General features: G+C 43.3%; 1 non-coding gene across 1 annotated transcript; it reads left to right on the forward strand.

Moving 5' to 3' along the window:
• The first annotated feature begins 268 nt into the window (after positions 1 to 268).
• trnaa-ugc lies at positions 269 to 345 on the forward strand. The gene has a single exon. It is a non-coding gene; the product is annotated as a tRNA-Ala (tRNA).
• The last annotated feature ends 9,542 nt before the right edge of the window (positions 346 to 9,887 follow it).

A 9,887-nucleotide genomic window follows, 5' to 3' on the forward strand; every position in this document is an offset into this window, starting at 1 on the left:
GAAGGAGTGTGCAATTGGCATGCTGACTGCAGGAATGTCCACCAGAGCAGTTTCCATAAAGCCTTTTGTGGGGAAAAACTCATTCTGATTGGCTGAGCCTGGCTCCCCAGTGGGTGGGCCTATGCCCTCCCAGGCCCACCCATGGCTGCACCCCCTGCCCAGTCATGTGAAATGAATTTATTCAAACTGATTGATTTTTCTTATATGAACTGTAACTCAGCAAAATCGTTGAAATTGTTGCATTTTGCGTTTATATTTTTTGTTCGGGGCCCCCCAGTGTAGCTCAGTTGGTAGAGCATGGCGCTTGCAACGCCAGGGTTGTGGGTTCGATTCCCACGGGGGGCAGTATGAAAAAGAAAAAATGTATGCACTCACTAACTGTAAGTCGCTCTGGATAAGAGCGTCTGCTAAATGCTAGATATTACAGCGTGTTAGGTATTGATCTGTGGAGCTAGATACAGCTAGATATTACAGCGTGTTAGGTATTGATCTGTGGAGATAGATACAGCTAGATATTACAGCGTGTTAGGTATTGATCTGTGGAGCTAGATAAAGCTAGATATTACAGTGTGTTAGGTATTGATCTGTGGAGCTAGATACAGCTAGATATTACAGCGTGTTAGGTATTGATCTGTGGAGCTAGATACAGCTAGATATTACAGCGTGTTAGGTATTGATCTGTGGAGCTAGATACAGCTAGATATTACAGCGTGTTAGGTATTGATCTGTGGAGCTAGATACAGCTAGATATTACAGCGTGTTAGGTATTGATCTGTGGAGCTAGATACAGCTAGATATTACAGCGTGTTAGGTATTGATCTGTGGAGCTAGATACAGCTAGATATTACAGCGTGTTAGGTATTGATCTGTGGAGCTAGATACAGCTAGATATTACAGCGTGTTAGGTATTGATCTGTGGAGCTAGACACAGCTAGATATTACAGCGTGTTAGGTATTGATCTGTGGAGCTAGATACAGCTAGATATTACAGCGTGTTAGGTATTGATCTGTGGAGCTAGATACAGCTAGATATTACAGCGTGTTAGGTATTGATCTGTGGAGCTAGATACAGCTAGATATTACAGCGTGTTAGGTATTGATCTGTGGGAGCTAGATACAGCTAGATATTACAGCGTGTTAGGTATTGATCTGTGGAGCTAGACACAGCTAGATATTACAGCGTGTTAGGTATTGATCTGTGGAGCTAGATACAGCTAGATATTACAGCGTGTTAGGTATTGATCTGTGGAGCTAGATACAGCTAGATATTACAGCGTGTTAGGTATTGATCTGTGGAGCTAGATACAGCTAGATATTACAGCGTGTTAGGTATTGATCTGTGGAGCTAGATACAGCTAGATATTACAGCGTGTTAGGTATTGATCTGTGGAGCTAGATACAGCTAGATTTACATTTACATTTTAGTCATTTAGCAGACGCTCTTATCCAGAGCGACTTACATCAGCAATTAGGGTTAAGTGCCTTGCTTAAGGGCACATCGACAGATTTTTCACCTAGTCGGCTCGGGGATTAGAACCAGCGACCTTTCGGTTACTGGCACAACGCTCTTACCCACTAAGCTACCTGCCGCCCTGCCGCCCTAGATATTACAGCGTGTTAGGTATTGATCTGTGGAGCTAGACACAGCTAGATATTACAGCGTGTTAGGTATTGATCTGTGGAGCTAGATACAGCTAGATATTACAGCGTGTTAGGTATTGATCTGTGGAGCTAGATACAGCTAGATATTACAGCGTGTTAGGTATTGATCTGTGGAGCAAGATACAGCTAGATATTACAGCGTGTTAGGTATTGATCTGTGGAGCTAGATACAGCTAGATATTACAGCGTGTTAGGTATTGATCTGTGGAGCTAGATACAGCTAGATATTACAGCGTGTTAGGTATTGATCTGTGGAGCTAGACACAGCTAGATATTACAGCGTGTTAGGTATTGATCTGTGGAGCTAGATACAGCTAGATATTACAGCGTGTTAGGTATTGATCTGTGGAGCTAGATACAGCTAGATATTACAGCGTGTTAGGTATTGATCTGTGGAGCTAGATACAGCTAGATATTACAGCGTGTTAGGTATTGATCTGTGGAGCTAGATACAGCTAGATATTACAGCGTGTTAGAGTATTGATCTGTGGAGCTAGATACAGCTAGATATTACATGTTAGGTATTGATCTGTGGAGCTAGATACAGCTAGATATTACAGCGTGTTAGGTATTGATCTGTGGAGCTAGGATACAGCTAGATATTACAGCGTGTTAGGTATTGATCTGTGGAGCTAGATACAGCTAGATATTACAGCGTGTTAGGTATTGATCTGTGGAGCTAGATACAGCTAGATATTACAGCGTGTTAGGTATTGATCTGTGGAGCTAGATACAGCTAGATATTACAGCGTGTTAGGTATTGATCTGTGGAGCTAGACACAGCTAGATATTACAGCGTGTTAGGTATTGATCTGTGGAGCTAGATACAGCTAGATATTACAGCGTGTTAGGTATTGATCTGTGGAGCTAGATACAGCTAGATATTACAGCGTGTTAGGTATTGATCTGTGGAGCTAGATACAGCTAGATATTACAGCGTGTTAGGTATTGATCTGTGGAGCTAGATACAGCTAGATATTACAGCGTGTTAGGTATTGATCTGTGGGAGCTAGATACAGCTAGATATTACAGCGTGTTAGGTATTGATCTGTGGAGCTAGATACAGCTAGATATTACAGCGTGTTAGGTATTGATCTGTGGAGCTAGATACAGCTAGATATTACAGCGTGTTAGGTATTGATCTGTGGAGCTAGATACAGCTAGATATTACAGCGTGTTAGGTATTGATCTGTGGAGCTAGATACAGCTAGATATTACAGCGTGTTAGGTATTGATCTGTGGAGCTAGATACAGCTAGATATTACAGCGTGTTAGGTATTGATCTGTGGAGCTGGTACAGCTAGATATTACAGCGTGTTAGGTATTGATCTGTGGAGCTAGATACAGCTAGATATTACAGCGTGTTAGGTATTGATCTGTGGAGCTAGATACAGCTAGATATTACAGCGTGTTAGGTATTGATCTGTGGAGCTAGATACAGCTAGATATTACAGCGTGTTAGGTATTGATCTGTGGAGCTAGATACAGCTAGATATTACAGCGTGTTAGGTATTGATCTGTGGAGCTAGACACAGCTAGATATTACAGCGTGTTAGGTATTGATCTGTGGAGCTAGATACAGCTAGATATTACAGCGTGTTAGGTATTGATCTGTGGAGCTAGATACAGCTAGATATTACAGCGTGTTAGGTATTGATCTGTGGAGCTAGATACAGCTAGATATTACAGCGTGTTAGGTATTGATCTGTGGAGCTAGATACAGCTAGATATTACAGCGTGTTAGGTATTGATCTGTGGAGCTAGATACAGCTAGATATTACAGCGTGTTAGGTATTGATCTGTGGAGCTAGATACAGCTAGATATTACAGCGTGTTAGGTATTGATCTGTGGAGCTAGATACAGCTAGATATTACAGCGTGTTAGGTATTGATCTGTGGAGCTAGACACAGCTAGATATTACAGCGTGTTAGTATTGATCTGTGGAGCTAGATACAGCTAGATATTACAGCGTGTTAGGTATTGATCTGTGGAGCTAGACACAGCTAGATATTACAGCGTGTTAGGTATTGATCTGTGGAGCTAGATACAGCTAGATATTACAGCGTGTTAGGTATTGATCTGTGGAGCTAGATACAGCTAGATATTACAGCGTGTTAGGTATTGATTAGTGGAGCTAGATACAGCTAGATATTACAGCGTGTTAGGTATTGATCTGTGGAGCTAGATACAGCTAGATATTACAGCGTGTTAGGTATTGATCTGTGGAGCTAGATACAGCTAGATATTACAGTGTGTTAGGTATTGATCTGTGGAGCTAGATACAGCTAGATATTACAGCGTGTTAGGTATTGATCTGTGGAGCTAGATACAGCTAGATATTACAGCGTGTTAGGTATTGATCTGTGGAGCTAGATACAGCTAGATATTACAGCGTGTTAGGTATTGATCTGTGGAGCTAGATACAGCTAGATATTACAGCGTGTTAGGTATTGATCTGTGGAGCTAGACACAGCTAGATATTACAGCGTGTTAGGTATTGATCTGTGGAGCTAGATACAGCTAGATATTACAGCGTGTTAGGTATTGATCTGTGGAGCTAGATACAGCTAGATATTACAGCGTGTTAGGTATTGATCTGTGGAGCTAGATACAGCTAGATATTACAGCGTGTTAGGTATTGATCTGTGGAGCTAGATACAGCTAGATATTACAGCGTGTTAGGTATTGATCTGTGGAGCTAGATACAGCTAGATATTACAGCGTGTTAGGTATTGGATCTGTGGAGCTAGATACAGCTAGATATTACAACGTGTTAGGTATTGATCTGTGGAGCTAGATACAGCTAGATATTACAGCGTGTTAGGTATTGATCTGTGGAGCTAGATACAGCTAGATATTACAGCGTGTTAGGTATTGATCTGTGGAGCTAGATACAGCTAGATATTACAGCGTGTTAGGTATTGATCTGTGGAGCTAGATACAGCTAGATATTACAGCGTGTTAGGTATTGATCTGTGGAGCTAGATACAGCTAGATATTACAGCGTGTTAGGTATTGATCTGTGGAGCTAGATACAGCTAGATATTACAGCGTGTTAGGTATTGATCTGTGGAGCTAGATACAGCTATATGATAGTAGTGTGATGTCTGATTGGGGGGAGGTGTAGAGTCTGTATGGTGTGATGATATATATAGTGTGATGTCTGTTTGGGGGGAGGTGTAGAGTCTGTAGAAACCAGGGTCATATACTAGAGGATAGTATAGTGTGATGTCTGATTGGAGGGAGGTGTAGAGTCTGTAGAAACCAGGGTTATATACTAGAGGATAGTATAGTGTGATGTCTGATTGGAGGGAGGTGTAGAGTCTCTATGGTGTGATGATAGTAGTGTGATGTCTGATTGGAGGGGAGGTGTAGAGTCTCTATGGTGTGATGATAGTAGTGTGATGTCTGATTGGAGGGAGGTGTAGAGTCTCTATGGTGTGATGATAGTAGTGTGATATGTGATGTCTGATTGGAGGGGAGGTGTAGAGTCTCTATGGTGTGATGATAGTAGTGTGATGTCTGATTGGAGGGAGGTGTAGAGTCTCTATGGTGTGATGATAGTAGTGTGATGTCTGATTGGAGGGAGGTGTAGAGTCTCTATGGGTGATGATAGTAGTGTGATGTCTGATTGGAGGGAGGTGTAGAGTCTCTATGGTGTGATGATAGTAGTGTGATGTCTGATTGGAGGAGGTGTAGAGTCTCTATGGTGTGATGATAGTTGTGTGATGTCTGATTGGAGGGAGGTGTAGAGTCTCTATGGTGTGATGATAGTAGTGTGATGTCTGATTGGAGGGAGGTGTAGAGTCTCTATGGTGTGATGATAGTAGTGTGATGTCTGATTGGGGGGAGGTGTAGAGTCTCTATGGTGTGATGATAGTAGTGTGATGTCTGATTGGAGGGGAGGTGTAGAGTCTCTATGGTGTGATGATAGTATAGTGATGTCTGATTGGAGGGAGGTGTAGAGTCTCTATGGTGTGATGATAGTATAGTGATGTCTGATTGGAGGGGAGGTGTAGAGTCTCTATGGTGTGATGATAGTATAGTGATGTCTGATTGGAGGGGAGGTGTAGAGTCTCTATGGTGTGATGATAGTATAGTGATGTCTGATTGGAGGGAGGTGTAGAGTCTCTATGGTGTGATGATAGTAGTGTGATGTCTGATTGGAGGGAGGTGTAGAGTCTCTATGGTGTGATGATAGTATAGTGTGATGTCTGATTGGAGGGAGGTGTAGAGTCTCTATGGTGTGATGATAGTAGTGTGATGTCTGATTGGAGGGAGGTGTAGAGTCTCTATGGTGTGATGATAGTATAGTGTGATGTCTGATTGGAGGGAGGTGTAGAGTCTCTATGGTGTGATGATAGTAGTGTGATGTCTGATTGGAGGGAGGTGTAGAGTCTCTATGGTGTGATGATAGTAGTGTGATGTCTGATTGGAGGGGAGGTGTAGAGTCTCTATGGTGTGATGATAGTATAGTGTGATGTCTGATTGGAGGGAGGTGTAGAGTCTCTATGGTGTGATGATAGTAGTGTGATGTCTGATTGGAGGGAGGTGTAGAGTCTCTATTGTGTGATGATAGTAGTGTGATGTCTGATTGGAGGGAGGTGTAGAGTCTCTATGGTGTGATGATAGTAGTGTGATGTCTGATTGGAGGGGAGGTGTAGAGTCTCTATGGTGTGATGATAGTATAGTGTGATGTCTGATTGGAGGGAGGTGTAGAGTCTCTATGGTGTGATGATAGTAGTGTGATGTCTGATTGGAGGGAGGTGTAGAGTCTCTATGGTGTGATGATAGTAGTGTGATGTCTGATTGGAGGGAGGTGTAGAGTCTCTATGGTGTGATGATAGTAGTGTGATGTCTGATTGGAGGGGAGGTGTAGAGTCTCTATGGTGTGATGATAGTAGTGTGATGTCTGATTGGAGGGGAGGTGTAGAGTCTCTATGGTGTGATGATAGTATAGTGTGATGTCTGATTGGAGGGAGGTGTAGAGTCTCTATGGTGTGATGATAGTAGTGTGATGTCTGATTGGAGGGGAGGGAGAGTCTCTATGGTGTGATGATAGTAGTGTGATGTCTGATTGGAGGGGAGGTGTAGAGTCTCTATGGTGTGATGATAGTAGTGTGATGTCTGATTGGAGGGAGGTGTATTGTCTCTATGGTGTGATGATAGTAGTGTGATGTCTGATTGGAGGGAGGTGTAGAGTCTCTATGGTGTGATGATAGTAGTGTGATGTCTGATTGGAGGGAGGTGTAGAGTCTCTATGGTGTGATGATAGTATAGTGTGATGTCTGATTGGAGGGAGGTGTAGAGTCTCTATGGTGTGATGATAGTAGTGTGATGTCTGATTGGAGGGAGGGTAGAGTCTCTATGGTGTGATGATAGTAGTGTGATGTCTGATTGGAGGGAGGTGTAGAGTCTCTATGGTGTGATGATAGTAGTGTGATGTCTGATTGGAGGGAGGTGTAGAGTCTCTATGGTGTGATGATAGTATAGTGTGATGTCTGATTGGAGGGAGGTGTAGAGTCTCTATGGTGTGATGATAGTAGTGTGATGTCTGATTGGAGGGGGAGGTGTAGAGTCTCATGGTGTGATGATAGTTTAGTGTGATGTCTGATTGGAGGGGAGGTGTAGAGTCTCTATGGTGTGATGATAGTATAGTGTGATGTCTGATTGGAGGGGAGGTGTAGAGTCTCTATGGTGTGATGATAGTTAGTGTGATGTCTGATTGGAGGGAGGTGTAGAGTCTCTATGGTGTGATGATAGTAGTGTGATGTCTGATTGGAGGGGAGGTGTAGAGTCTCTATGGTGTGATGATAGTAGTGTGATGTCTCATTGGAGGGAGGTGTAGAGTCTCTATGGTGTGAGGATAGTATAGTGTGATGTCTGATTGGAGGGAGGTGTAGAGTCTCTATTGTGTGATGATAGTAGTGTGATGTCTGATTGGAGGGGAGGTGTAGAGTCTCTATGGTGTGATGATAGTAGTGTGATGTCTGATTGGAGGGGAGGTGTAGAGTCTCTATGGTGTGATGATAGTATAGTGATGTCTGATTGGAGGGAGGTGTAGAGTCTCTATGGTGTGATGATAGTATAGTGTGATGTCTGATTGGAGGGAGGTGTAGAGTCTCTATGGTGGTGATGATAGTAGTGTGATGTCTGATTGGAGGGAGTGTGTAGAGTCTCTATGGTGTGATGATAGTATAGTGTGATATCTGATTGGAGGGAGGTGTAGAGTCTCTATGGTGTGATGATAGTAGTGTGATGTCTGATTGGAGGGAGGTGTAGAGTCTCTATGGTGTGATGATAGTAGTGTGATGTCTGATTGGAGGGAGGTGTAGAGTCTCTATGGTGTGATGATAGTAGTGTGATGTCTGATTGGAGGGAGGTGTAGAGTCTCTATGGTGTGATGATAGTATAGTGTGATGTCTGATTGGAGGGGAGGTGTAGAGTCTCTATGGTGTGATGATAGTAGTGTGATGTCTGATTGGAGGGAGGTGTAGAGTCTCTATGGTGTGATGATAGTAGTGTGATGTCTGATTGGAGGGAGGTGTAGAGTCTCTATGGTGTGATGATAGTAGTGTGATGTCTGATTGGAGGAGGTGTAGAGTCTCTATGGTGTGATGGTAGTATAGTGTGATGTCTGATTGGAGGGAGGTGTAGAGTCTCTATGGTGTGATGATAGTAGTGTGATGTCTGATTGGAGGGGAGGTGTAGAGTCTCTATGGTGTGATGATAGTAGTGTGATGTCTGATTGGAGGGGGAGGTGTAGAGTCTCTATGGTGTGATGATAGTAGTGTGATGTCTGATTGGAGGGGAGGTGTAGAGTCTCTATGGTGTGATGATAGTAGTGTGATGTCTGATTGGAGGGGAGGTGTAGAGTCTCTATGGTGTGATGATAGTAGTGTGATGTCTGATTGGAGGGGAGGTGTAGAGTCTCTATGGTGTGATGATAGTATAGTGTGATGTCTGATTGGAGGGAGGTGTAGAGTCTCTATGGTGTGATGATAGTAGTGTGATGTCTGATTGGAGGGAGGTGTAGAGTCTCTATGGTGTGATGATAGTAGTGTGATGTCTGATTGGAGGGAGGTGTAGAGTCTCTATGGTGTGATGATAGTATGTGTGATGTCTGATTGGAGGGGAAGTGTAGAGTCTCTATGGTGTGATGATAGTATAGTGTGATGTCTGATTGGAGGGAGGTGTAGAGTCTCTATGGTGTGATGATAGTAGTGTGATGTCTGATTGGGAGGGGAGGTGTAGAGTCTCTGGTGTGATGATAGTTTAGTGTGATGTCTGATTGGAGGGGAGGTGTAGAGTCTCTATGGTGTGATGATAGTATAGTGTGATGTCTGATTGGAGGGAGGTGTAGAGTCTCTATGGTGTGATGATAGTATAGTGTGATGCCTGATTGGAGGGAGGTGTAGAGTCTCTATGGTGTGATGATAGTAGTGTGATGTCTGATTGGAGGGGAGGTGTAGAGTCTCTATGGTGTGATGATAGTATAGTGTGATGTCTGATTGGAGGGAGGTGTAGAGTCTCTATGGTGTGATGATAGTAGTGTGATGTCTGATTGGAGGGAGGTGTAGAGTCTCTATGGTGTGATGATAGTAGTGTGATGTCTGATTGGAGGGGAGGTGTAGAGTCTCTATGGTGTGATGATAGTATAGTGTGATGTCTGATTGGAGGGAGGTGTAGAGTCTCTATGGTGTGATGATAGTTAGTGTGATGTCTGATTGGAGGGGAGGTGTAGAGTCTCTATGGTGTGATGATAGTATAGTGATGTCTGATTGGAGGGAGGTGTAGAGTCTCTATGGTGTGATGATAGTAGTGTGATGTCTGATTGGAGGGAGGTGTAGAGTCTCTATGGTGTGATGATAGTATAGTGTGATGTCTGATTGGAGGGAGGTGTAGAGTCTCTATGGTGTGATGATAGTAGTGTGATGTCTGATTGAGGGGAGGTGTAGAGTCTCTATGGTGTGATGATAGTATAGTGTGATGTCTGATTGGAGGGAGGTGTAGAGTCTCTATGGTGTGATGATAGTAGTGTGATGTCTGATTGGAGGGAGGTGTAGAGTCTCTATGGTGTGATGATAGTAGTGTGATGTCTGATTGGAGGGGAGGTGTAGAGTCTCTATGGTGTGATGATAGTATAGTGTGATGTCTGATTGGAGGGAGGTGTAGAGTCTCTATGGTGTGATGATAGTAGTGTGATGTCTGATTGGAGGGAGGT

This window comes from Coregonus clupeaformis, unplaced genomic scaffold (genome assembly GCF_020615455.1).
Source record: "Coregonus clupeaformis isolate EN_2021a unplaced genomic scaffold, ASM2061545v1 scaf1973, whole genome shotgun sequence".
Classification (NCBI taxonomy): Eukaryota; Metazoa; Chordata; class Actinopteri; order Salmoniformes; family Salmonidae; genus Coregonus; species Coregonus clupeaformis.